The sequence below is a fragment of the Mustelus asterias genome, chromosome 17 (assembly GCF_964213995.1).
Source record: "Mustelus asterias chromosome 17, sMusAst1.hap1.1, whole genome shotgun sequence".
Taxonomy (NCBI): Eukaryota; Metazoa; Chordata; class Chondrichthyes; order Carcharhiniformes; family Triakidae; genus Mustelus; species Mustelus asterias.
The window spans coordinates 57186356-57213811 of record NC_135817.1 but is presented as its reverse complement, the minus strand read 5'-3'; the positions used below and the strand labels follow the sequence as shown (position 1 = coordinate 57213811).

The following is a 27456-nucleotide window of genomic DNA, read 5'->3' as shown; positions in this document are numbered from 1 at the left end:
ACATAAGTGAACATAAAGTTAAAGTTTATTTATTATTAGTCACAAGTAGGGTTGCCTTAACACTGCAATGAAGTTACTGTGAAAATCCCCGAGTCACCACACTCCGGTGCCTGTTCGGGGACACTGAGGGAGAATTTAGCATGGCCAATTCTCCTAACCAACCCATCGTTCGGATTGTGGGAGAAAACCGAGGCACCTGGAGGAAACCCACGCAGACACGGGGAGAACGTGCAGACTCCACACAGACAGTTAAATAACATAATTACTGCACTACCATATCTGGGGCAGAGGCTGGCTGTATTGCAGAGAGTAACATGGATGATCATAGGATCCCTACAGTGCAGAAGGAGGCCATTCAGCCAATTGAGGCTGTACTGACAACAAGCTCCTATCCCCGTAACCCCACGTATTTAACCTACTAGTCCCTCTAATCTACACATCCTGGAACACTAAGGGGCAATTTAGCATGCCCAATCAACCTAACCTGCACATCTTTGGACTGTAGGAGGAAACCGGAGCACCCGGAGGAAACCCACGCAGACACGGGGAGAACGTGCAAACTTCACACACACTGACCCAAGGCCAGAATTGAACCCGGAATTGATCTGGTAGTCAGAGACTGTGGTGTTCTATTGTGGAGTCAAGATGAATCAGAGGCTTCTATTTGACTGGGATGGAGGTAGATGGAGTCCTGCTTGCTAACACAAAGCACGTACATCTAGGGAAGCCAGGTCACAGTTCAGTTAAATCATCAGTGATGGACAAGTCACTCAGCAACCTGACTTTGAAATATTTTTTGATTTAATTTGATTTGATTTATTCTTGTCACATGTGGTAGTTTGCAGTGAAAAGCATTGTTTCTTGCGTGCTGTACAAGCAAAGCATACTGTTCATAGAGAAGGAAAGGAGAGGGTGCAGAACGTAGTGCTACAGTCATTGCTAAGGTGTAGAGGAAGGTCAATTTAATGCGAGGTAGGCCCATTCAAAAGTCTGATGGCAGCAGGGCAGAAGTTGTTCTTGAGACAGTTGGTACGTGACCGGAGACTTTTGTATTTTTTCCCGACGGAAGAAAGTGGAAGAGAGTATGTTTGGGTTTCTTGATTATGGAATATATCGCCATTCCTTCACTGTCACTGGGTCAAAATCCTGGAACACCCTCCCTAACAGCACTTTGGGTGTGTCTATACCTCACAGACTGCAGTGGTTCAAGAAGGCATCTCACCACCGCCTTCTCAAGGGCACTAAGAGATGGATAATGAAAGCCGGCCTAACCAGCCACATCCACATACTGTGTATAAATAAAAGAAACTATGTCTCCTTCCAAATCAGCATTGCGATCTGCTTATATGCACTGGCCCACACATGCGCGGAAATCTAGTGATGTCACACTGCCGTGCCCAGCCTGCTGGGATCACTCGACGCATGCGCCAGTGATGTCGCCATGTGTCAGTATGCACGAGCTATCCGTAGGGAATCTCGGGTAGTATTTGCAGGATCCCACCTGCTCCTCCTCACCCACTTCCCCGTTCAATAGACACAGTGTAAAGGAAAAGAACAAAAGGTTCTTATAGAATCCCCACAGTGCAGAAGGAGGCCATTCGGCCCATCGGGTCTGCACCCGACCACAATCCCACCCAGACTCTATTCCCACAATCCCACCCAGACCCTATCTCCATAACCCCATGCATTTACCTAGCTAGAATCCCCTGACACTAAGGAGCAATTTAGCATGGGCCAATCCACCTAACCCGCACATCTGTGGACTTTGGGAGAAAACCAGAGCACCCGGAGGAAACCCACGCAGGCACAGGGAGAATATGCAAACTCCACACACACAGCGACCCAAGCCGGGATTCAAACTGGGACCCTGGTGCTGTGAATCAGAAGTGCTAACCACTGTGTCACTGTGCCGCCAGACAAGCACGAAGAAACTGATAAATAAATTGTAAACAGGGAGAGGAACCCTGCGGAGTGAGTCTACAGTTTCATCGTTTCCCAGGGCAGTGGTTTGAGACTGAAATAAACAGGGGGTACAATGGATTACATAACATATTCAGATTGTTAAGTTTAGTCACTTTCCCCATGTTGTGCACTTCAAGCTGTTGCGTTATCTTTCACTGTTGGGGAGAGTCCTCTTCCAAAATCAAATCGTGACAGAGGTTGGAAAACAAGATGGAGAATGAGATTTCAGAAGTGGAAGAATAGAAATAAGAATATAAAGTAAGAAAATGGATGAAAAAGATGAAAAGAAGAAACAAAATAAAATAAATGGAAATGGGGTGAAGGTGGAGGAGAGAGCATGGAGTACTGTCTTGTCATGGTAGCAGATATTGAGTTGTGCCAGCTTTTGCAAAGTCATGTAGGGTGCGTGAAATGAGAGTAAGAATTAGCTTCCCTCTGAAACTTCAGTAGCCACTCTTTGCTGCAGTGCTAACTATGAGGGTGTTAACATGGAGTGACAGAAAGAGCCACCCTCCTCACATCTACCTCATGCATCGTCACCTTAACTTCAGTAGTTACTGTACAGGAGGTTGGGTGTACCTTCGCCTCCATCACTAGTCTGCAGCCTAATGCCGCAATGCCTGGGGTATTGGGCAATACGGTGGCACAGTGGTTAGCACTGCTACCTCACAGTGTCAGGGACCTGGGTTCGATTCCCGGCTGCTTGTGCGGCATTCTCCCTGTGTCTGCGTGGGTTTCCTCCGGGTGCTCTGGTTTCCTCCCACAATCCAAAAGACGTGCTGGTTAGATGCATTGGCCATGCTCAATTCTCCCTCAGTGTACCCGAACAGGCACTGGAGTGTGGCAACGAGAAGATTTTCACAATAACTCATTGCAGTTCTAATGTAAGCCAACTTGTGACACTAATAAATAAACTTTCCCTTTCTCAATCAATTCACTTTCTTTCCACTTCTATATGAGCAAAGATTAAATAAACTCTGCACTTTGGGGATTCTTAAACATGGTGATGGCTTTCTCAGTGAGGTAGATATTTGACTGACCAAAAAACAAACTTGAAGCCATTTGGGATCACAGGTGTTGCATGTGATTTGTTGATCATTTCTATTTCCCTGATAAAGAGAAGTGAGAAAACAGGCCAGAGGACAAAATGGGCAATTGTAAGTTTTATTTGACATGGTGTAATAGCAGTGTTTTTCATTTACGAGGGAGGTTTGTTATGGTGCCTGTTTTCAAGGTAATGGGTGTGGTCATTGTTAATTTGTCTTTCAACACTCCTGTCATTGCAGAGTTACTCAACGCTCGGCCAATCCCATGTTCTTAATAAACTGTCCTGACCAGAAGCAGTCACGTGAGTTTTTGGAAAATGATTTAAAAAAAAAGATGTCAGTGACGTCAGCAACGCTGCTAATCTCCATGTTGCAAGTTAGCCAACAGCATTCCGGGAACAGTGTTTTTAACATCTGGTATGTGGCCAATAGCCCTGGGCAGTGCACACACATGCACACAAAACAAGCTGATGGCAGTGTGCCAGGAGCATTCTACATTTCCCAGACTTGTTTAAACAGATGTGCCAGTGCATTACGAAAATATTGATCAGAATTTTTATAAATCCTTTGACTATCGAGAAGAGAATTAAATTGACCACTGGTAGCATACATATTTTTGCTGGAGCATCTATTCCTCAGAGCCAAAGATGCTCAACTAAATCCTGTCAGGTATTTTAACGGAATTTTTCAAGTTTTTTTTTCTCTCTGAGACTCTGCCTCTTTCTGGGATAAGTTCCCCAATTGCTGGCAGCCCTCTGCAGTCTCAACCCAGGATACCATTCCCCATATCTATGACCGAACATCAACAGACTACTCACAGAGGGACTGCCTCACCTGATATCTACTCAGGGGCAGCACGATAGGACAGTGGTTAGCACTGCTGCCTCACAGCACCAGGGACCTGGGTTCGATTCCCAGCTTGGGTCATCGTCTGTGCAGAGTCTGCATGTTCTCCCTGTGGGTTTCCTCTGGGCACTCCAGTTTCCTCCCACAATCTGAAAGACGAGCTGTTTAGGTGCATTGGCCATGCTAAATTCTCCCTCCGTGTACCAAACAGGCGTCGGAGTGTGGTGACTGGGGATTTTCACAGTAACTTCATTGCAGTGTTAATGTAAGCCTACTAATAAATAAATAGGTGTATATTGCAAATGGGTTACTTTGATTAGGGTTAGGCAACGATGTTTAATTTTTCCGTTACATATCCCTGGACACTGGGGTCTCAATTGCAGTCAGTGAACTCAGCAAAAACTAGTAGTTGACTCTGGACCCTGCTGCCTTGATTGATTTTGCAATACACCCACATGGTACCACCACCCCAATGGAGAATGTTTCATTGAAACCTTGAAGCTCTTTGTCACTGCATAAGGATTTTGACTGCAAAGTATCACATTCAAAATGCCTTCAAATCCGATCCAGACCTCAAAATGAAAACTTCTGAATGGATAGTGAAACTTCCTCGATCTTGTTGGTTCAATTAAAGCAACATCAGGAATTTGATGGACAGATTCTTGGAAGTGCTAGAAGTATCATGGTCGTAAAACCTGACCTCAGTTCCTCTCTTCCCTTCCATCACCCATGTTAGTATGCAGTGGAATGCAATAGTTGGTTTTTTTGATAGGTTACCAGGCTTACATTTGTAATTGTCCATGAAATGACTCCCTAACCCCAGCCATCTGTTTGCAGCAAGGCAGGAAGGGAATCATAGAAGGCAGGCCAGGGGGAGATACAGAGAAAAATTGGGAGGAAAAGTTACCCTCAAGCTCTCACCTTGGAACTCATTCCAGTGTTTGACTTAAGAATGTGATGGCTTTTTATTAGGGAGTAGGGGGATGATGAGCCACTGGATGTGGAGTGGCAAAAATGACAAAATAACTAGTGGGAAGTATTGGAAAAATATTCTACATGGGGAGATTCCAATCCTGGTTACATACTCCGCCTTTTACTTTATTTCTATGTTATTAGTTAGGCTGTAAAGAATCAATCGCTGCATTGTTAGAACTGGGATCAAAGGCTTGAGTTTCAGACCTTTAATTCCAGTGTAAAAGTATAAATACAAGTACGATTTGTGCGATAGAGGTAGGAGGTGACAATGGATAGTCTTGCATGTTTATACACATGAAGCACATGAAGACTACCACCAGTTTAGTAATTTAGTCCCACTCAAACCATGTGATCCACAATTGACCCTTGCTCGCTGATGCGCGACAATTGAGCACGAGACACAAGGCTTCAGTAATTGAAGGCTTTTATTGTCTAACAATGGAACTATTTAAACACGAGTACACCATTCCAGACTGGAGGGGTCCCGCCCGAGCAGAGGGTCTTATACCTCTCCCAGGGGGCGGGGCCCGACTGGGATGTGCCACAACAGCAACCACCACAGGTATATTAATCCCACAGTGTAAACACCCTAGCCCAACAACAACATTATAACAACCCCACAGTGTGAACACCCTAGCCCAACAACAACATTAGAATAACCCCACAGTGGTAACCAACGATGGTTCACCACATTCACCCCTCCTTTGAGAACAAAGGCCGGCGGGGTGCGAAAACAGACTATATATACAAAAAATATCTACAAGTCCAGATGGTCTGGAGGACCGCACCGTCGTTGTGACCTCCTCAATACCGGCTGTGACACCGGAGCAGGAGCTTGCGGTGGCGTTCTCTCCAAAACAGCGTCCGGCTGTCCCCTCGAGGACTCACGGGCCGGTTGACCCTGATGAAGCGGTAGTGCAGGGGATCCCGGTACCTTCTGCGATGGTGCCGATCTCCGAGTCTCAGGCAAGCTGTACAGTGGAGTATAACTGTTATGCACTGGTCCCGGTGCTGACCGCGCCACGTCCGGGGGAGAAATAAGTGATAGGGGATTCGTGACTGGGGGTATGGGAGCGACAGGAGTTGCTACGTCCCCTGCGGGCGCCAGGTCTCGGATCGAGACTGTGTCCTCTCGCCCGTCAGGATATGCCACATAGGCATACTGAGGGTTGGCGTGGAGGAGGTGGACCGGTTCGACCAAGGGGTCGGACTTGCGGGCCCTTACATGTCGCCGCAGAAGGACGGGTCCTGGGTACGTCAACCAGGCTGGTAAAGATATCCCCGAGGACGACTTCTGAGGGAATGAGAACATCCTCTCGTGGGGAGTAGCATTGGTTGCCGTACACAGGAGGGAGCGAATGGAGTGAAGCGCATTTGGGAGGACCTCCTGCCAATGGGAGACTGGAAGGCCTTTGGACTTCAGCGCCAATAGGACAGCCTTCCAGACTGTAGCATTCTCTCTCGCCACCTGTCCGTTGCCCCTAGGGTTGTAACTCGTGGTCCTACTAGAGGCAATCCCGTATGAGAGCAGGAATTGCCTCAAGTCGTTACTCATGAACGACGAGCCCCTGTCGCTATGTATATAGCAGGGGTACCCGAACAGGGTAAAAAGATCACGGAATGCCTTGATCACCGTGGCAGTCGACGTGTCCGCACAGGGGACAACAAACGGGAACCGGGAGTACTCATCTATGATGTTAAGAAAGTACACGTTCCGGTCCGTTGAGGGAAGGGGGCCCTTAAAATCCACACTCAGCCTCTCGAAGGGGCGAGTGGCCTTGACCAATTGTGCCCGGTCAGGTCGGTAAAAGTGCGGTTTGCATTCCGCGCAAATCCGACAGCTTCTTGTTACTGACCTGATATCCTCCACAGAGTAGGGCAGGTTGCGGGCTTTGATGAAGTGGTAGAGCCGAGTGACCCCAGGATGGCACAAGTCGTTATGGAGGGCGTTCAAGCGGTCCTCCTGCATAGTAGCGCATGTTCCGCGCGAGAGGGCATCCGAGGGCTCATTGAGTTTCCCTGGACGATACATAATATCGTAATTATAGGTGGAGAGCTCAATTCTCCACCGCAAGATCTTGTCATTCTTGATCTTGCCCCTCTGCGTATTATTGAACATAAACGCCACGGACCTCTGGTCCGTGATCAGGGTGAACCGCTTCCCCGCCAGGTAATGGCGCCAGTGTCTGACAGCCTCCACAATAGCCTGGGCCTCCTTTTCCACTGCTGAATGCCGAATTTCGGGACCTTGAAGGGTGCGGGAGAAAAACGCGACGGGCCTGCCTGCCTGGTTTAGTGTGGCGGCCAGGGCGAAATCAGATGCATCACTTTCCACCTGAAAAGGGATGGATTCATCCACCGCGTGCATCGTGGCTTTCGCAATATCGCTTTTCAATGCCTTGAAGGCCAATTGGGCCTCTGGCGTGAGTGGAAAAGTCGTGGACTTAATAAGCGGACGGGCTTTGTCCGCGTAGTTGGGGACCCACTGCGCATAATAGGAGAAGAAGCCGAGGCATCTCCTCAGTGCTTTTGCGCTAGCGGGCAAGGGAAGTTCAGTAAGGGGGTGCATACGGTCGGGATCGGGGCCAATGACCCCGTTTTCCACTACGTATCCCAGGATGCCTAACTGGCGCGTACAGAATACACACTTCTCCCTGTTGTAGGTCAGATTCAGGCGAGATGCAGTGCGCAAAAAGTTCTGGAGATTTGTGTCATGGTCCTGCTGATCATGGCCGCAGATGGTGACATTATCCAGGTACGGGAAGGTAGCCCGCAGCCCGTTCTGGTCCACCATTCGGTCCATAGCACGCTGGAAGACCGAGACCCCATTGGTGACACCAAATGGAACCCTAAGAAACTGATACAGACGACCATCCGCCTCAAAAGTCGTGTAATGTCAGTCCTCTGGGCGGATGGGGAGTTGGTGGTAGGCGGACTTAAGGTCTATGGTGGAGAACACCCGGTACTGCGCAATCTGATTGACCATATCAGATATGCGCGGGAGAGGATACGCATCCAGCTGCGTATAACGATTAATGGTCTGACTGTAGTCGATGACCATCCGGGGTTTGTTCCCGCTCTTAACCACCACGACCTGTGCTCTCCACGGACTAACGCTGGACTGTATGATCCCTTCTTTGAGGAGCCGCTGAACCTCAGATCTGATGAAGATCCGGTCTTCAGCACTGTAACGCCTACTTTTAGTAGCGATGGGCTGGCAGCCTGGTACCAGATTCTTAAATAAAGAGGGTGTGGTGATCTTTAGTGTGGAAAGATTGCATGCGGGGCGCTTTGGGCAATTTGGAGGCTGCGGCTGATCCCCTGCTGTCAACGAAGGGAGTGGCCCACCGTACTGTAGGATCACACTCTTCATGTGGACCATAAAGTTTAGTCCGAGGAGAATTGGCGCGCAAAGATGCGGCAACACAAGGAGCCTGTATCGCTCGTAAATTGTGCCCTGCACTTTCAGAGTTACCACACAACGTCCTTGGATCGGTACAGACCGGGACCGTGATGCCATAGAAATTGTCTGTTTGGCAGGTAGAACCCGGAGTCCACACCTCTTTGCAGTGTCAGGGTGAATAAAACTCTCGGTGCTCCCGCTGTCAAACAGACAATAAACAGTACGACCATTTACCTTAATGTTCATCATTGAACAGTCAAGCCTGTGGTGCTTAGCCTGGTCCAGAGTGATCGACGCCACCGTTGGCCCTTGGACGTCACTGCAGGCAGCCGAGGTTGATGCTGAGGACCCCTGCTGGTCGCTCCTGGTCGTCGTCGACCAAGATGGCCGCCCCCATGAATCGCACATGGTTGAGGGCGCCAAGCGTAGCGACTCCTGGTGGTCATCCTCCTCCGACTCCGCCAGCCACAATGGCGTCGTCCTGGGCTCGCACGTGGACGGACCTCGTGGGTACTGCGACGTCGATGGAGATGATCTCCGTTCTGGAGGGTCACAGGCTGCACTGCCGTTCTTGGGCTTCGATCTGCAGACTTTCGCGTAGTGCCCCTTTTTACCGCATTGATTGCAGACCACCGTTTTCGCAGGACACTGTTGCCGTGGATGCTTGGCTCCTCCGCAGAAATAGCACCGCGGGCCGCCTGGGGCTGCCGCCGTCGTCGGGTCGATATGGGAGCGCGAGCCCGTGGGGCGAGGAGGGATCTGTGACTGCCCCTGCCACGTTGTCTCCACGTGGTCCTCCGGATACAGGGCCAAGCTCTTCGACGCCGCCTCCAGCATTTCAGCCATCTCCATAGCTTGGGTCAGGTTGAGATTCCCCTTCTCCAACAGCTTGAGCCGGATGTACGAAGACCCTACCCCTGCCACAAATGCATCTCGGGCGAGGTCGTACATGTACTGCTCAGCCGACACAGCTTTGCAGTCGCAGCCCCTGGCAAGCTGCAAGAGCTCATTGGCGTAATCCTCCATGGTTTCGCCCGACTGCCGACGTCGTGTAGCGAGGAGGTAACGAGCGTGGATCTCGTTGGGAGGTCTCGTGTATCGCTTTTTCAAAAGCTCGAGGGCCCTCGGGTAAGTGGTGGCCGCACGAATCGCAAGGTAGACAGTGTCGCTTACCCTCGCATGGAGGACCTGGAGTCTGTCGTTGTCCGTGGTGACTGCTGCAGAGGCTGCCAGGTAGTCCTCGAAACACTTCAGCCAGTGGTCGAAGGTGTTAGAGGCGCCGACCGCACGTGGATCCAGCGTCAGACGCTCTGGCTTTAGCATTTGTTCCATACTCTCTTTTCTGTCGAGAGTTTCGTGTTAGACAATAAAATTGATGCGCGACAATCGAGCACGAGACACAAGGCTTCAGTAATTGAAGGCTTTTATTGTCTAACAATGGAACTATTTAAACACGAGTACACCATTCCAGACTGGAGGGGTCCCGCCCGAGCAGAGGGTCTTATACCTCTCCCAGGGGGCGGGGCCCGACTGGGATGTGCCACAACAGCAACCACCACAGGTATATTAATCCCACAGTGTAAACACCCTAGCCCAACAACAACATTATAACAACCCCACAGTGTGAACACCCTAGCCCAACAACAACATTTGAATAACCCCACAGTGGTAACCAACGATGGTTCACCACACTCGCTGCTTTCGATGTCTGCTTATTTCTAGTGTGAAACATGCTGCCAAAGGGCTAGACACCTCAACAAGGGACCTAAAGCTGTGAGAGACTTGCACTCCTTAAAGCCGGGCTTAACACCCTAAAGGAGAAGTACCTGCAGGAGCAGGTACTTGCCTAAAGCAGGTGCAGGATCTGGTTGCGGAAGAGAGTGTGAGCGAGAAGAACACTGAATTATAGAGCAACATAACAGAGGGCAACGTCCAAGGTTTTACAAAGCTGCACTGGAGGCCTTGTGAGGTGAAAGGGGGGAAAGATGTCATGCATCTGAATCATAGAATAACTTTTAGAATCATAGAATCCCTACAGTGAAGAAGGAGGCCATTTGGCCCATTGAGTCTGCACCGGTTCTCCGACAGAGCCAGACCCTATAACCCCTATGACCCCGTGCATTTACCATGACTAATCCCTCCTAACCTACACATCTTAGGACACTAAGGAGTAATTTAGCATGGCCAATCCACCTAAGTTGCGCATCTTTGGACTGTGGGAGGAAACCGGAGCACCCGGAGGAAACCCACACAGACACGGGGAGAGTGGGGAAAGAACAAAGAACAATACAGCACAGGAACAGGCCCTTCGGCCCTCCAAGCCCACGCCGCTCCCTGGTCCAAACTAGACCATTCTTTTGTATCCCTCCATTCCCACTCCGTTCATGTGGCTATCTAGATAAGTCTTAAACGTTCCCAGTGTGTCCACCACCACCACTTTGCCCGGCAGCGCATTCCAGGCCCCCACCACCCTCTGTGTAAAATACGTCCTTCTGATATCTGTGTTAAACCTCCCCCCACCTCACCTTGAACCTATGACCCCTCGTGAACGTCACCACCGATCTGGGAAAAAGCTTCCCACCGTTCACCCTATCTATGCCTTTCATAATTTTATACACCTCTATTAGGTCACCCCTCATCCTCCGTCTTTCCAGTGAGAACAACCCCAGTTTACCCAATCTCTCCTCATAACTAAGCCCTTCCATACCAGGCAACATCCTGGTAAACCTCCTCTGCACTCTCTCTAAAGCCTCCACGTCCTTCTGGTAGTGCGGCGACCAGAACTGGGCGCAGTATTCCAAATGCGGCTGAACAAACGTTCTATACAACCGCAACATCAGACCCCAACTTTTATATTCTATGCCCCGTCCTATAAAGGCAAGCATGCCATATGCCTTATTCACCGCCTTCTCCACCTGTGACGTCACCTTCAAGGATCTGTGGACTTGCACACCCAGGTCCCTCTGCGTATCTACACCCTTTATGGTTCTGCCATTTGTTCTGCCATTTATCGTATAACTCTCCCCTACGTTAGTTCTACCAAAATGCATCACTTCGCATTTATCCGGATTGAACTCCATCTGCCATTTCTTTGCCCAAATTTCCAGCCTATCTATGTCCTTCTGTAGCCTCTGACAATGTTCCTCACTATCTGCAAGTCCAGCCATTTTCGTGTCGTCCGCAAACTTACTGATCACCCCAGTTACACCTCCTTCCAGATCGTTTATATAAATCATGAACAGCAGAGAAAATTCCACAAAGGCAGTCACCCAAGGCAGGAATTGAACCTGGATCCCTGGTGCTGTGAGCAGTGTTAATTACTGTGCCATCATGCTGCCCCTCTGCACGGGGATCGCCAGATATACTCTTAAAAGACAACGGGAGCAGTAAGTTATGATGATCAAAGCTAGGAGTGTAGTCCCAAGGATCTGAATGCAGTGGCGCTTGAAACTCATTGATCTCACACGTTCAGCAAATGCATCTTCAAATGTCATATCCCAGCAAGTACAACATCAGCCTCTCACACTGCTCAATGCACCACACCTACCAAAACTCCCTATGATTCATGGCTCTTATCTAACATTCGACTCAGGTATTCAACCATGACACTCACATCACTCCAACGGCATTACACTTACTGCTGGAAGAGTGTCTCTGGCAGAGCAAGATGGTGAATAAACAGAGGCAGCAGGAACTAATCAATGGGGGCAGGACTGACTCCATGTCCTTACTCCACAGTGCTCACCATCAGTGGGGTGGCCATGACTGACACCATGGCCAGTGAATGGGCTGAAATGATTGAAGTTGATGGTATGCTCATACCTGATCCTTCCTCGTACCTACCAATTCCCCCTTATCTTATAATCTCCCCCAATTACAAAGTGCAAAGCATGCGCCTCTTGCACATCCATGCACCTGGAGCCTCACCACAATCATGCACATACACCTTTCTCCTTTCAGATATTGGAGCAGTACAACCTTACCTGGCAATGACATAATAGCAGGAAGTAGAAGAGTGGGAAGTCAGTAGTGGAGCACTAAATCTCACACTCTCAACTGATAGCCTAGTTGCAGATACCTTAGTGGGCACCCATCGGCACGGGTGAAATAATGGGCATGAGTTGCCTTCAACCATTGCGTCTGTAAAAATGGGGCTGTTTTATATGCCGGGTTAGCTTGTATGCTGTGATGAATGGTATTTGGTGCATTTCCAACATTTTACTTTGGGAGATGCATGAGAATACATTTTTCCAGTACACCATATGAGCAGTTACCTAACAAGACAGAAACCCCCACTAATTACTTTCTATTTACAAGGGATGAACTGCTATTTACTCTTCTTATGGGCTTTTTAACAAGGGAACTGCACGCATCCTATTTTGTTTATTTCCCTTGAGCAACATTAGGGATTGGGAAAGATTTTTTTTCTCACGTGACAGTCAACATGTGGACTGGAGCCTCTGAGCATGAAACTGACTTGGGGATAATTTTGACGTTTAGAAAGGAGTTGGATTATTATTTATTGAGAACAAGAGATTGAAGGAAAAATGGTATTGAGGGTTGTCCAGCTGTTAGCTAATGTTGCTAGCTTTTGGTTTGGGGAGTTTGGGAACTGAAATGAATGTTGCCAAAAGAAAGGGGTATTAACAGTTGGCGTGAGTGAAACAGGTTTGGTGATTGAAAGGCTGGATTTTCTCAGGTACTTGCTTTTGGACCATGGAGCTTTCTTTGCTACACAATAAAAAATAGAATTCAAGGTAGATTGTACAGAAATGAATGCTCTTATGACATACAGTTTATAGTGTTAGGATGCTGTGTAATATTAACAGTGATTTCTCAATGCATGTTGTTGTGGTTTGGGTTTGCATTCACCTCTTGTATTTCATATACCAAAGTTGTGAAATTGGTCCAATCACATGTGAAATTGAATTGGAATCATAGAATCCCTACAGTGCAGAAGGAGGCCATTCGGCCCATCAAGCCTGCACCGACAGCAGTCCCACCCGGACCCTATCTCCATAACCGCACATGTTTACCTTGTCTGTGTGGAGTTTGCACGTTCTCCCCGTGTCTGCGTGGGTTTCCTCCAGATGCTCCAGTTTCTTCCCACAGTCCAAAGATGCACAGCTTAGGTGGATTGGCCATGCTAAATTTCCCCTTAGTGTCCCAAGATGTGTAGGGGCAATTTAGTATGGCAAATCAACATAACTCACACATCTTTGGTTTGAAAGCAAATTACCACTGGGTTGGTTAGTTACATAAACAAAGAACAAAGAACAGTACAGCATCGGAAACAGGCCCTTCGGCCCTCCAAGCCTGTGCCGCTCATTGGTCCGACTAGACCATTCGTTTGTATCCCTCCATTCCCAGACTCCTCATGTGACTATCCAGGTAAGTCTTAAACGATGCCAGCATGTCTGCCTCCACCACCCTACTTGGCAGCGCATTCCAGGCCCCACCACCCTCTGTGTAAAAAACGTCCCTCTGATATCTGAGTTATACTTCGCCCCTCTCACCTTGAGCCCGTGACCCCTTGTGATTGTCACCTCCGACCTGGGAAAAAGCTTCCCACTGTTCACCCTATCTATACCCTTCATAATTTTGTACACCTCTATTAGGTCTCCCCTCATTCTCCGTCTTTCCAGGGAGAACAAGCCCAGTTTACCCAATCTCTCCTCATAGCTAAGACCCTCCATACCAGGCAACATCCTGGTAAACCTTCTCTGCACTCTCTCTAAAGCCTCCACGTCCTTCTGGTAGTGCGGCAACCAGAACTGGACGCAGTACTCCAAATGTGGCCTAACCAACGTTCTATACAGCTGCAACATCAGACTCTAGCTTTTATACTCTATACCCCATCCTATAAAGGCAAGCATACCATATGCCTTCTTCACCACCTTCTCCACCTGTGCTGCCACCTTCAAGGATTTGTGGACTTGTACACCGAGGTCCCTCTGTGTTTCTATACTCTTGATGGCTCTGCCATTTATTGTATAACTCTCCCCTACATTAGTTCTTCCAAAATGCATCACTTCACATTTATCTGGATTAAATTCCATCTGCCATTTCTCCGCCCAATTTTCCAGCCTATCTATATCCTGCTGTATTGACCGACAATGTTCATCGCTATCCCCAAGTCTAGTCATCTTCGTGTCATCCGCAAACTTGCTGATAACACCAGTTTCACCTTCTTCCAAAGCATTTATATATATCACAAATAGCAGAGGTCCCAGTACAGAGCCCTGCGGAACACCACTGGTCACAGACCTCCAGCCGGAAAAAGACCCTTCGACTGCTACCCTCTGTCTCCTGTGGCCAAGCCAGTTCTCTACCCATCTTGCCACCTCTCCTTGTATCCCATGAACCTTAACCTTCTTAACCATGGGACAGATTTCCTTTATTTTTGACCAATGTGATATACCTATATTCAGTTAGTTGCAGTTGTTGTGCATTACTGCTCCTGAAAGCATTGCAACCTATCATGAACGATTAAACTGAAGCCATTAGCAATTTATTTGGTAACCGTGATGAATGCACCTGCCAGGATATCAATGTGAGTGATTTTAACCAGATCAGCCCTGATCTTATCAAATGGCGGAACAGGCTTGAAGGGTTAATTGGCCTGCTCCTAAATCCTCTGTAATTCCATCAAAGCTTGAGAAGTATTGATGACCTGAATACGAATAACAGTCAAAAATACAACCTCTGTCACTGATCTAAGATCTTGAAAGCGCCACAGAAGTTTAAGTTTATTTAATTAGTGTCACAAATAGGCTTACATTAACACTGCAATGAAGTTACTGTGAAAATCTCCTAGTCGCCACACTCCGGCGCCTATTTGGGTACACTGACGAAGAATTTAGCATGGCCAATGCACTGAACCAGCACGTCTTTCGGACTGTGGGAGGAAACCGGAGCACCCGGAGGAAACCCATGCAGACACGGGGAGAACGTGCAGGCTCCACACAGACAGTGACCCAAGCCAGGAATTGAATCCAGGTCCCTGTGAGGCGGAAGTGTTAACCACTTTTTAAAAGTGGTCTCAGCCTGATAACATGAAGACTGAAATAGAAGCAGATAGCAATATCCACTTTTCCTGTGATGTTTGTTATCAATCAGCACTCATCTATCTCAGTTGCTGATTGCAACATGATTATGAAGATGGTGGCCTGGAATTTGCAGTTCAAATGTTGGAAGAGCAGTCTGTACTTGCTGTTCTTATTGTATAAAACTGATAGCAAATTCTATTGACTTCTTGTATACAATTATATGAGGAAATATGGGCTGCACGGTGGCACAGTGGTTAGCACTGCTGTCTCACAGCACCAGGGTTGGATTCCTGGCTTGGGTCACTGTCTGTGCGAGTCTGCACATTCTCCCCGTGTCAGCATGGGTTTCCTCCAGGTGCTCCGGTTTCCATCCATAGTCCGAAAGACGTGCTGGTTAGGTGCATTGGCCATGCTAAATTCTCCCTCAGTGTACCCGAACAGGCGCCAGAGTGTGGCGACTAGGGGATTTTCACAGTAACTTCATTGCAGTGTTAATGTAAACTATGACACTAATAAATAATAAATTTTAAATCTGGCAGTTGCTGTTAGTGGTATCCTGCTCTTCTGCAGGATGTACTGTTGTACTGTTGTAAACTGCAGAGAATCAGTAATTTATGATGAACTTAAAGCTGCTAATACACAATTCTCACTATAAAATCCATTGAAAAAATTAAGCCTTGTTGAATGATGTGTAACTGAGTTTTTAATGGCGCACTAACTGCTGAACAAACTCTTTGGTCCTGAAAAGCTAATTTTAGAAGTCTGGTGTATAATTCCCTCCATTCCATGTTAAAAATTCCACATTTCTTTAAAATAATAATCAGTAAAACAATTTAATTTTTTGAAAGTTTGTTTATGATAGTTCAGCTTCTATCTTAATCCTATGTTTATGTCACAATTGTTCTCTCACTCTTTTAAAATGATTAAGAAGTGAAGAGTAATCAGTTTACCTCCTGGTTTGTTGTTTGTGAGAATTCTTCAATCTGATTGGTTGCTTTGTTCCTGGATGTCAAATATTCCCTATAAATGACACCAGCATGAAGCTAATGTTGTGATGGAGAGATCAAACCTTAACTAAACATTGAGAGCTATTCACAGAACCATGGAATCCCTACAGTATAGTTTCGGCCTATACTCTCTGGAATTTAGAAGAATGAGGGGAGATCAAATTGAGCTATACAAGATGATAAAAGGTATGGATAAAGTGGATGTGGAGCAGATGCTCCCTCTTAAACCAAAAGAGAAAATGCTGGAAAATCTCAGCAGGTCTGGCAGCATCTATAGGAAGAGAAAAGAGTTGACGTTTCGAGTCCAGATGACCCTTTGTCAAAGCTCATGCTTCCTCAAAGCATGAGCTTTGATAAGAGGATGCTTCCTCTTGTGGGGGTATTCTAGGACGAGAGGTCATAGTCTTGGGTTAAGGGGTAGCAAATTTAAAACAGAGTTGAGGAAAAACTACTTCTCCCAAAGGTTGTGAATCTGTGGAATTCGCTGCCCCAAAGTGCGGTGGATGCTGGGACAGTGAGTAAAGTTAAGGAGGAGTTAGACAGATTTATAATTGGTAATGGGTTGAAGGGTTATGGGGAGAAGGCAGGAAAATGGGGATGAGGAGCATATCAGCCATGATCGAATGGCCTAATTCAGCTCCTATAGCTTATGAACTTATGAAGGTGGCCATTCAGCCCATCAAGTCTGCACCAACTCCCCCCCCCCGAATGAAAACTCATCCCTAGACCACTCTTCCGCCCTATCATCGTAAACCCATGCATTGGTCATGGCCAATCCACCTAACCTACACATTTTTGGGCACAAAGGGGTTATTTAACATGACCACTCCACCTAATCTGCGCATCTTTTGACTGTGGCAGGAAACTGGAGCACCCAGAGGAAACCCACGCAGACACAGAGAGAACGTGCAAACTCCACACAGTCACCATGACCTGAATCGAACCCGGGTTCCTGGCACTCTGAGGCAGCAGTGCTAACCACCGTGCCGTCACTGATCACAATATCCAGGCCATTTTATATTTGGTGGCAGCCAGTTGCTGGTTCTTTACTTGAAATGCCATCCGGAGAGACTGGCCATTTAAAGGTGACCTTTGTTCCATATAGTTCAGATTTTTGGTTTGATGCATTGGGAATGTGGTTCTTAGTGATCATAATGAACACATTAATACATAATTAAAATTCAGGTAATCAGATGTTAGCACTGGATACAGAATTCTTGAGCAATTGAGGTGAAAAAGCTCTGTTTTCTGTGATTCTCATACTATTTCAGTGGGAAGGGAGGTGGAGTTACTGTTACCCTTAATGAATTAGCCAGAAACAAATCTTAAGATGAATCATCTGTCTGTAATTTGAATTTGTACTTGTTTCTGCATGTCAGTTCAGCCTTCAAACATCTATTTGAAACATCTCCATACTTGACAAGCATCGCATGCACAATGAGTTTTTACCTTAGCCGCTGGCCGTACTGCTCCCAATCCATTACTCTGACTGTTGCAACTTTGCCTAATGCTTTTTCTACCAGACTGTGGTGTGACTTTATCACTGAAGGGACTCAGTCCAGTTTATGGTGTTTGCCATCAACATTGCATTGTAGTAACCAATAACTAGCTCTCTACCAGACTGGTCACAGGACAGATCTACACAAAAAGACATGAAAGAGGACAGACATACTGAGCTTATAAAATAAAAACACGCCCTGTTCACACAAAATTGATGTGCATTCAGTTCAGGTCAAATCCTGATGGTACAATAACTGGCAATTAAGTATAATTATACGTTGAGTTGATTTACTGACACTGCTGTTGATAACAATAGAAAAATATTCAATTATAAAGGCCTAATATTATAAATTATACAATTTATAATATTTTAAATTTTATAAATTAGTTTTCAATTTATGCAAAAACGCTTAATAATTTTCAAGATCCTTTCCAGGGATGGCACGGTGACACAATGGTTAGCACTGCTGCCTCACAGCGCCAGCGACCTGGGTTCGATTCCTGGCTTGGGTTACTGTCGTGCAGATTCTGCATGTTCTCCCCATGTCTGCGTGGGTTTCCTCCAGGTGCTCTGGTTTTCTCCCACAGTCTGAAAGACATGCTGGTTAGGTGCATTGACCCAAACAGGTGCCAGAGTGTGGCGACTAGAGGAATTTCACAGTAACTTCATTGCAGTGTTAATGTAAGCCTTACTTGTGACTAATAAATAAACTTTTTAACTTGTAAAATGATTAACATCTGTGGATTCTCCTGGGTCTGCTTGGCTTCTACCTTATGTTTATCTTTATTTATTAGTATCACAAGTAGGCTTACATTAACACTGCGATGAAGCTATTGTGAAAATTCCCTAGTTGCTCCACTCCGGTGCCTGTTTGGGCATACTGATGCTTTATCAAGATTTCTTTTGAAAATTGTTAGCCACAGACCATGCAGTGAGATCAGGGTGATGGAGGTTCTCAAATTGGCTTTCAAGGAACATTAAAGGGGCATCCTACTGCAGGGACAGCATTGCAAGTGGGTGGCACAGTGGTTAGCACTGCTGCCTCACAGTGTTAGGGACCCAGGTTCAATTCTCGTCTTGGGTCTCTATCTGTGTGAAGTCTGCACCTTCTCCCCGTGTCTGCATGGGTTTCCTCCAGGTCTCCAGTGTTCTCCCATAGCCTGAAAGACGTGCTGGTTAAGTGCATTAGCCTTGCTAAACTCTCCCTCAGTGTACCTGAACAGGCGCTGGAGTGTGGCGACTAGGGGATTTTCACAGTAATTTCATTGCTGTGTTAATATAAGCCTACTTGTGACCTCTAACGAATAAACTTTAAGTGCTGACAAACAGGGATCAGAAAACTGGGAGTAGAGAAGAGAATCAGACTGATTTTAGATGTAAAGGTTGTTGATGAGTGCTCAGAATATGTTTACCACTATTGGATGCTCTGCATTACTAAATTCACATGCATTCCATAGATTTTATTCTATAAAACTTACTAAAGTTTTACCCAACTTAATTCATACTTAAGTGCCTGAAAGAGAATAGAATATAACTTAGATAGATTCAGAAATAAATTTCCAAATTATTAGTGGGTAAGATTTTAAGGATGGTGAGCGATTAGCATTGATTGACAGTGAGCAGGACTTGGAAAGAAGGCCCGCTTGTGAGAGCTGACGGTCAATCTGATTGGTTGACGGGTCTTCAGGGGGATATTAGGGGCGGCACGGTAGCGCAGTGGTTAGCACTGCTGCTTCACAGCTCCAGGGTCCTGGGTTCGATTCCCGGCTCGGGTCACTGTCTGTGTGGAGTTTGCACATTCTCCTCGTGTCTGCGTGGGTTTCCTCCGGGTGCTCTGGTTTCCTCCCACAGTCCAAAGATGTGTGGGTTAGGTTGATTGGCCAGGTTAAAAATTGCCCCTTAGAATCCTAAGATGCGTAGGTTAGAGGGATTAGTGGGTAAAATATGTGGGGGTAGGGCCTGGGTGGGATTGTGGTCGGTGCAGACTCGATGGGCCGAATGGCCTCCTTCTGCACTGTAGGGTTTCTATGATTCTATGATTTCAGTCCAGCCAGGCATAGCGCTGCAGTGGCCAGAAGTGGTACTGCAGTGCTCTGCCTGGAACTAAGTCCTGGGATCATTGGAAAGATAAGTCCAGGGGGAGCCAGGGACTGGAAGTTAGGGGCCATTCGGGTGGAGGTTGGGAAGGGGCAATCGTGGCATTAGGGGTTAAGCCAGGTAGCGAGGGGGTCCTGGAGATGCAGCTTCCTGGAAGGGAGTTTGCCCCAAGTCTCAGGGGCCTTCAGAGTGAGGTATTCCCCCTCTTTCCTGCCTGAGATGGGGGAAAAGATTTAATATCACTTTCTGCACCCACTCCAGCCAGCCTAAAAATTGAAGCTGGGTGAAATGAATGGGTGAGTTTCCAGCACGTCCATGTGTGATATTACGTCTGGGTTTGGATGAATGGGTTCCTGGGAGGAATCCTGTCCATTGAATTTTATCTATCCCCTACCTCAGAACCCGCCTGGGTGGGCATAAATTCTGCCCAGTAAATATTTCTTTAAATCAAATTTAACAGATTAGAATGGTTAAAGGAGATAGAATTTTGATTATATCTTCATGGTGAAGCACAGGCTTTCACAGCTGCAGAAACATGACCATAATCAGATTGGATAGTGCAAAAATCCAAACTAACCATTTTTACTTGACTGGATGACTGCCTGACTTTAGTCAGTAACCCGCTTGTTACTTTTCAAGGCTGCAAAATGCACAGGCCTGCTTTTAGATTTTGCAGAGGCTGTATGTGGCAAAGAAATGATAATTACATAAGGACATAACATAAGACTTAGGAGCAGGGGTAGGCCATCTGGCCCCTCGTGCCTGCTCCGCCATTCAATAAGATCATGGCTGATCTTTTCGTGGACACAGCTCCACTTACCAGCCCGCTCACCATAACCTTTAATTCCTTTACTGTTCAAAAATTTACCCACCCTTGCCTTAAAACATTCAATGAGGTAGGCTCAACTGCTTCACTGGGCAGGGAATTCCACAGATTCACAACCCTTTGAGTGAAGAAGTTCCTCCTCAACTCAGTCCTAAATGTGCTCACCCTTATTTTGAGGCCACGCCCCTGAGTTCTGGTTTCACCTGCCAGTGGAAACAACCTCCCTGCTTCTAATTTATCTATTCCTTTCATAATCTTATATGTTTCTATAAGATCTCCCTTCATTCATCTGAATTCCAATGAGTATAACCCCTGTCTACTCAGTCTCTCCTCATAAGCCAACCCTCTCAACTCCGGAATCAACCTAATGAATCTCCTCTGCATTAGTTACAAAGAACAAAGAACAATACAGCACAGGAACAGGCCCTTCGGCCCTCCAAGCCCGCGCCGCTCCCCGGTCCAGGATTGAATCCTGAATCCAGGATCCCCGCCCAATTTTCCAGCCTATCGACATACCAATATCCTATCCACCGAGCTGTCCCTCACAACTACGATGCTTTGTTCATTACAACCTATTAACTCACCCACACCCCCCCATTCCAGACCATGTGATCTCCAGGGAGAGGCGAAAACCCAGAGTGAAAAACCCCAGGGCCAATATGGGGAAAAAAAAATCTGGGAAATTCCTCTCCGACCCCCTGAGGCGATCGAAACGAGTCCAGGAGATCACAATGGCCCTGATCGGAAAATGCTTCCCAACCCTAGTCATTTCCACTTCCACGAACACCATATGAATTCCCTGCCCCCGAGACTGGTTCCCAACTATCCGCAGTCTCGCTCTGTACTGGCACCAGCAAGATGATCATAGAATGAAGCCTTGAAACGAGAAACAAGGAACAATTAGCCCGCGCCGCTCCCTGGTCCAAACTAGACCACTCTTTTGTATCCCTCCATTCCCACTCCGTTCATATAGCTGTCTAGATAAGTCTTAAACGTTCCCAGTGTGTCCACCACCTTGCCCGGCAACACATTCCAGGCCCCCACGACCCTCTGTGTGAAATATGTCCTTCTGAAATCTGTGTTAAACCTCCCCCCCTTCACCTTGAACCTATGACCCCTCGTGAACGTCACCACCGACCCGGGGAAAAGCTTCCCACCGTTCACCCTATCCATGCCTTTCATAATTTTATACACCTCTATTAAGTCTCCCCTCATCCTCCGTCTTTCCAGTGAGAACAACCCCAGTTTCCCCAATCTCTCCTCATAACCAAGCCCCTCCATACCAGGCAACATCCTGGTAAACCTCCTCTGTACTCTCTCCAAAGCCTCCACGTCCTTCTGGTAGTGTGGCGACCAGAACTGGACGCAGTATTCCAAATGCGGCCGAACCAACGTTCTATACATCTGCAACATCAGACCCCAACTTTTATACTCTATGCCCCGTCCTATAAAGGCAAGCATGCCATATGCCTTCTTCACCACCTTCTCCACCTGTGACGTCACCTTCAAAGATCTGTGGACTTGCACACCCAGGTCCCTCTGCGTCTCTACACCCTTTATGGTTCTTCCATTTATCGTGTAGCTCCTCCCTACATTATTCCCACCAAAATGCATCACTTCGCATTTATCAGGATTGAACTCCATCTGCCATTTCCTTGCCCAAATTTCCAGCCTATCTATATCCTTCTGTAGCCTCTGACTATGTTCCTCACTGTCTGCAAGCCCTGCCAGTTTTGTGTCGTCCGCAAACTTACTGATCACCCCAGTTACTCCTTCTTCCAGATCATTTATATAAATCACAAACAGCAGAGGTCCCAATACAGAGCCCTGCGGTACTCCACTAGTCACAGGCCTCCAGCCGGAAAAAGACCCTTCCACTACCACCCTCTGTCTTCTATGACCAAGCCAGTTCTCCACCCATCTAGCCACCTCCCCCTTTATCCCATGGGATCCAACCTTTTTCACTAGCCTACCATGAGGGACTTTGTCAAACGCTTTACTAAAGTTCATATAGACAACATCCCTTCCTTCGTCAACCATTTTGGTCACTTCTTCAAAAAACACCACCAGGTTAGTGAGGCATGACCTCCCTCTCACAAAACCATGTTGACTATCGTTAATGAGTTTATTCCTTTCTAAATGCGCATACATCCTATCTTTAAGAATATTCTCTTACAGTCAGAAAGATGGATAACACTAGTGTTATGAACAGGAGAGTGAGGAAAATCTGATCTCTTCATGTTCTCAACAGATGTCTATAAGCAGAGGTGTTTTATTTTTTGAAATAGTCTGTGATGTGTTTCCCCAAACTTCCAGTTTGTGAGGTCAATTTTTAAAGTGACTTGCAGCAAACTCTCTTTAGAGTTAATTCAATAGTATTGTTTGTTCATGCATTCAAACCTGGGGGATGATCACAACTTCATATACACATATGATAAAGTTAAAGTTTATTTATTAGTCACAAGTAAGGCTTACGTTAACACGGCAATGAAGTTACTGTGAAATTCCCCTAATCGCCACACTCCGGCACCTGTGCAGGTCAATGCACCTAACCAGCACGTCTTTCAGACTGTTGGAGGAAACCAGAGCACCCGGAGGAAACCCACGCAGACACGGGGAGAATGTGCAAACTCCACATAGACAGTGACCCAAGTCAGGAATCGAACCCGAGTCCCTGACGCTGCAGCAGTGTTAACTGCTGTGCCACCGTGTCAACCACCCACCGTGCCACCCACCGATGAAAAATAGGAAAGAAGTGTTTTTATAACCGAGAATAACTTAAAAGAAAAAGAATCACAGATATGGATATTGTTGTACCTGTTAATTCTCAGATACTTTCGGCCAGTTTGCTTACTCTAAGGTTTTACCCCGGTGTCCTTATTTGCAAGATGGACAAAGGACAAACATAAGTAAAGGTTCAACAAGTTTATTAATAATAACACTATTAACCCTTAAATTACCCACATAAAACAAGAGGATACCCCAGATTCAAGTATACTACCCGTAAAGATGGTTTGGTTGAACTGCAGGCTCGATTCTCTGAGTCCCTCTTGGCCGTCTTCACGAAGGTGAGTCTCGATGACAGCTTCTTCCTTCCTTCCTTCTCTGGTCAGTCTTCTGAATGGTCACGGCCGTCTCCCCTGTCGAGTCTTCGCTCCTTTGTGTCCCCAAGTGTGTCCCTTTATCCCCCAGCCTGCTTGCCTTTCCAGAAACTTCTCTGGCTTCCGCCCAATGAGGTTCCAGGAGGGGGTTCCAATACCCAGTGGGTTTCTTGATGTCTGCCTGACAGGACACTAGGGTCCGCCCCCAGGTGTCCCATCTCCATGCTGTTGAACTTGTTATCAGATAAGGTATCTACAGGAACTCTTGGTGACAGAAAGTCTGGCTCGATCTGCGCTTCTAACAATAGGCCGATGCATTTCAATGAGGTGCAATGATCTCCTGCTATGTATCAGTAATGACCTTTGATGGGTGGTTGATGGGTCAGGTGCAGACACGTTTGTGTATTGTACAATTGGCCTGCCTGAGGTTTGACTGAGTTTGATTTTAATATGCCCAATTCTTTAATTTAGGATATCCAATTTTATCAGCCTTAAAACTAGGCCCTGTTTATATCACCACAATATCAATTCACATGATTTCCAGAGTGCACAAGGTCAGAGACTAGTAAGGGTTCCTTCATGGAGAAGTTACAGATCAGGTAGGTTTAGCAAACTGAAACAGGAATTACAAAATTCCTTTAAAATTTAAGGTGATGCAGTGAGATGATGTTGGTATACAGAGACTTTTGCTCTGGCCCTGCCTACCCCCGGGACCATCTGATGATGCCACAAATTAATGGACTTTTGGCTGGGCTGCTGAATCTCCAACGGCAGGTCCCATGACGGAAGGATCAGAAAGTCATGGACTTGGCCTTTTCAGCAGGTAATGGCAGGAATCTTCCAGAGAAACAGGCTTTGAGGAAGCTTAGACTTGATGCAGCCTCTTGGTCATTCTGGAAGTCCTGTTGTTGTGCTTGTTGTTTGGAGGTTAAACAGCAGACTGAGCTGTGAGACTAGCAATTGTAACGTTAAAACTTTATGTCTCTGGCCAAAATCAATTTCTTGTCTTATGAGATACTTAGTGGCTATTCGTGAGACCGCAGGTACAATGAGTTTTGATGGCTATTTCTGTGTCATAGCTTGGGAAGGCAGATTGTCTGCTGGTCTCTGGTTTTAATGATTGCAATGTGTTGATACAATGTAGAGTATGTGATTCCACAAGGATAAGGGTTGAGCTTTTTACTTGTAACTGCTGTTCCAAATTTCCAGAAATTGTAGCCAATCTATGAATCACCTGACCTGAAGCAGCCATCACTTGGTACGGCAAAGTCCACTTTGTAAATAAGTAAGATACGTAAGGTTCGAATTCAATAGTTTATGAGCTCTTTCCTGACTTACGGACATGACACAAGATAAGGCACAAGGTGGAATCGCTGTTAAATGGCTGTGCAACCCAATTGCTAATTTCCCATTTTGTAACTGGCAAATTGAACATTTTGCTGTATGAGATGGAAACAAGGAGGCTTACCTTAATTATTTCTTAAGAAGATGGCTGTGCTTGACAGGAGGCGACAACTGAACAGTGACTACAATGCCAGCCATATCTGGAAACAAATTTAGTAAAAGTCAGCTCACTTTAGGTTGTGGGCCAGACTAACCAACATTTACCAGACAGAAGAGAAGTGGCACAAAATGTAGCCATCTACCTTTCCATGTTTAATGCAGTCTTTCTCTGAACTTATAGTTTTCATTTCAGCCTTTGCATGCAAATATATCAGGTTTTCTAGTGACAGTGCAGCATGCAATTGAAAGCTAGCAAGTTTATTCATGCATCTGTGACCCGGTGACCCCATGCATGTTGATGATCACATTGGGCCTGTGTCATAAGCTTTTGCATTAACTATTTTCTCAGATGGGAAGGCGATGGCCTAATAGTATTAATCCAGAGATTCAGCTCATGTTCGAGGGGCTCAGGCTTTGAATCCCACCATGGCAGACGGTGGAATGTGAATTCAATAAAAAATATCTGGAATTAAGAATCTACTGATGACCATGAAACCACTGTCGATTGTCGGAAAAACCCATCTGGTTCACCAATGTCCTTTAGAGAAAGAAACCTGCCGCCCTTACATGGTCTGATCGACATGTGACTCCAGAGTCACAGCAATGTGGTTGGTGCTCGACTGAATTCCAAGGTCAATAAATGCTGGCCAGCCAGTGACATCCATGTCCCATGAATGAATAAAAAAAAAGATTCTGCAGCAAAGCCAGTTCCAAGCAGAACTCCCTTTCCCTATCATCTGGAGTACGGAATACCCAATACCTAGAGCAAGGATCACAACAGAGCATTCTTGCTCTGAATATTGGCCACTGGAATGTGTTATGTACCAGCACCTGATTCTCCTCATTTTGAAAGGGGGACTTGTTAATCAACAATGGGTTGTAGTTCTCTTTATCGCGTTAGGGCCTGCTTTCCATCTATAGAAAATATCTGTGTTTAGGATATATTGAATGGCTGAGAATCTGAGCTCATTTTGAAATTGGACCATTTTCAAAGCATAAGAAATAATCTTCTGTTTTCTCATTAAAGAGTTATGAGCATCTACAGATGTGGTGGCATACTGTTGGGGCCAAAATTTTGTTACTCTTACTCTGTAAGTAATATGTTGTGGAAGCCATGGCTACCCAAATGGAAGATGCCAGTCCTTCTCCTGAATTGCAGGGCTGGGGCTCAACAATGTATTTTGATGAGACACAACATGCCTATAAGAGTATACAGTAAGTAGTCTCACAACACCAGGTTAAAGTCCAACAGGTTTATTTGGTAGCACAAGCTTTCGGAGCACTGCCCCTTCATCATGTGAGTGGGCAATGCTCCGAAAGATCGTGCTACCAACTAAACCTGTTGGACTTTAACCTGGTGTTGTGAGACTACTTACTGTGCCCACCCCAGTCCAAAGCCTGCAACTCCATATTATAAGAGGATATCCCTGGCACTTGACCCGGCCTCCCTACTGGGAGCATCCAACACCCTCAGTACGTTGCCCCAAAAGTCCTTACTGGGCCAAAGAGAAGGTTACAGTAAAAGATCCTCACCTTCAACAGAACCAAATGTTTTGTAGCATGAGGTAATCGATGCTGTCTGCGATCGGTTACATTGCATCTGGCAAAGGTTTGCAGCCTTTGCAAAGACTCAATGTCAAGTCTGGACTGACAAGAGCTCCACTCGTGTCTTGTGAGGGTGTAACAAACAGAATTGCCCCAGATGTGACAGTGGAGATGGGAGGGATGGTAGGGAGTTGGCCGGGTGACCTGTCTATTAAATTTTTTTCAATAGTGTCACATGTAGGCTTATATTCACACTGCAATTAAGTTACTGTGAAAAGCCCCTAGTCGCCACACTCTGGCACCTGTTCAGTTACACTGAGGGAGAATTTATTGTGGCCAATTCACCTAACCTGCACATCTTTGGACTGTGGGAGGAAACCGGAGCACTTAGAGGAAACCCACGCAGACACGGGAGAATGTACAAACTCCACACATACAGTGACCAAAGCCGGGAATCGAACCCAGGTCCCTGGCGCTGTGAGACAGCAATGCTAACCACTGTGCTATGACTTCTTCACCACTGAAAAATGCCAGGAACAAAAAATCCCGGCACCAATTATTGATTTCTTCGTGTCTGATCTGTCTAGATTCTGGA

The 27456-nt window shown here is 46.5% G+C and overlaps 1 long non-coding RNA gene across 1 annotated transcript in view; it reads left to right on the top strand.

Annotated features, from left to right (window-relative positions):
• Positions 1 to 3252: 3252 nt before the first annotated feature.
• LOC144506515 (uncharacterized) overlaps positions 3253 to 27456 on the top strand; it is a 91398-nt gene continuing 67194 nt past the window's right edge. Inside the window, exon 1 of the long non-coding RNA XR_013499918.1 lies at positions 3253 to 3425. This is a non-coding gene — a long non-coding RNA (uncharacterized LOC144506515). The remainder of the gene's footprint in view (positions 3426 to 27456) is intronic.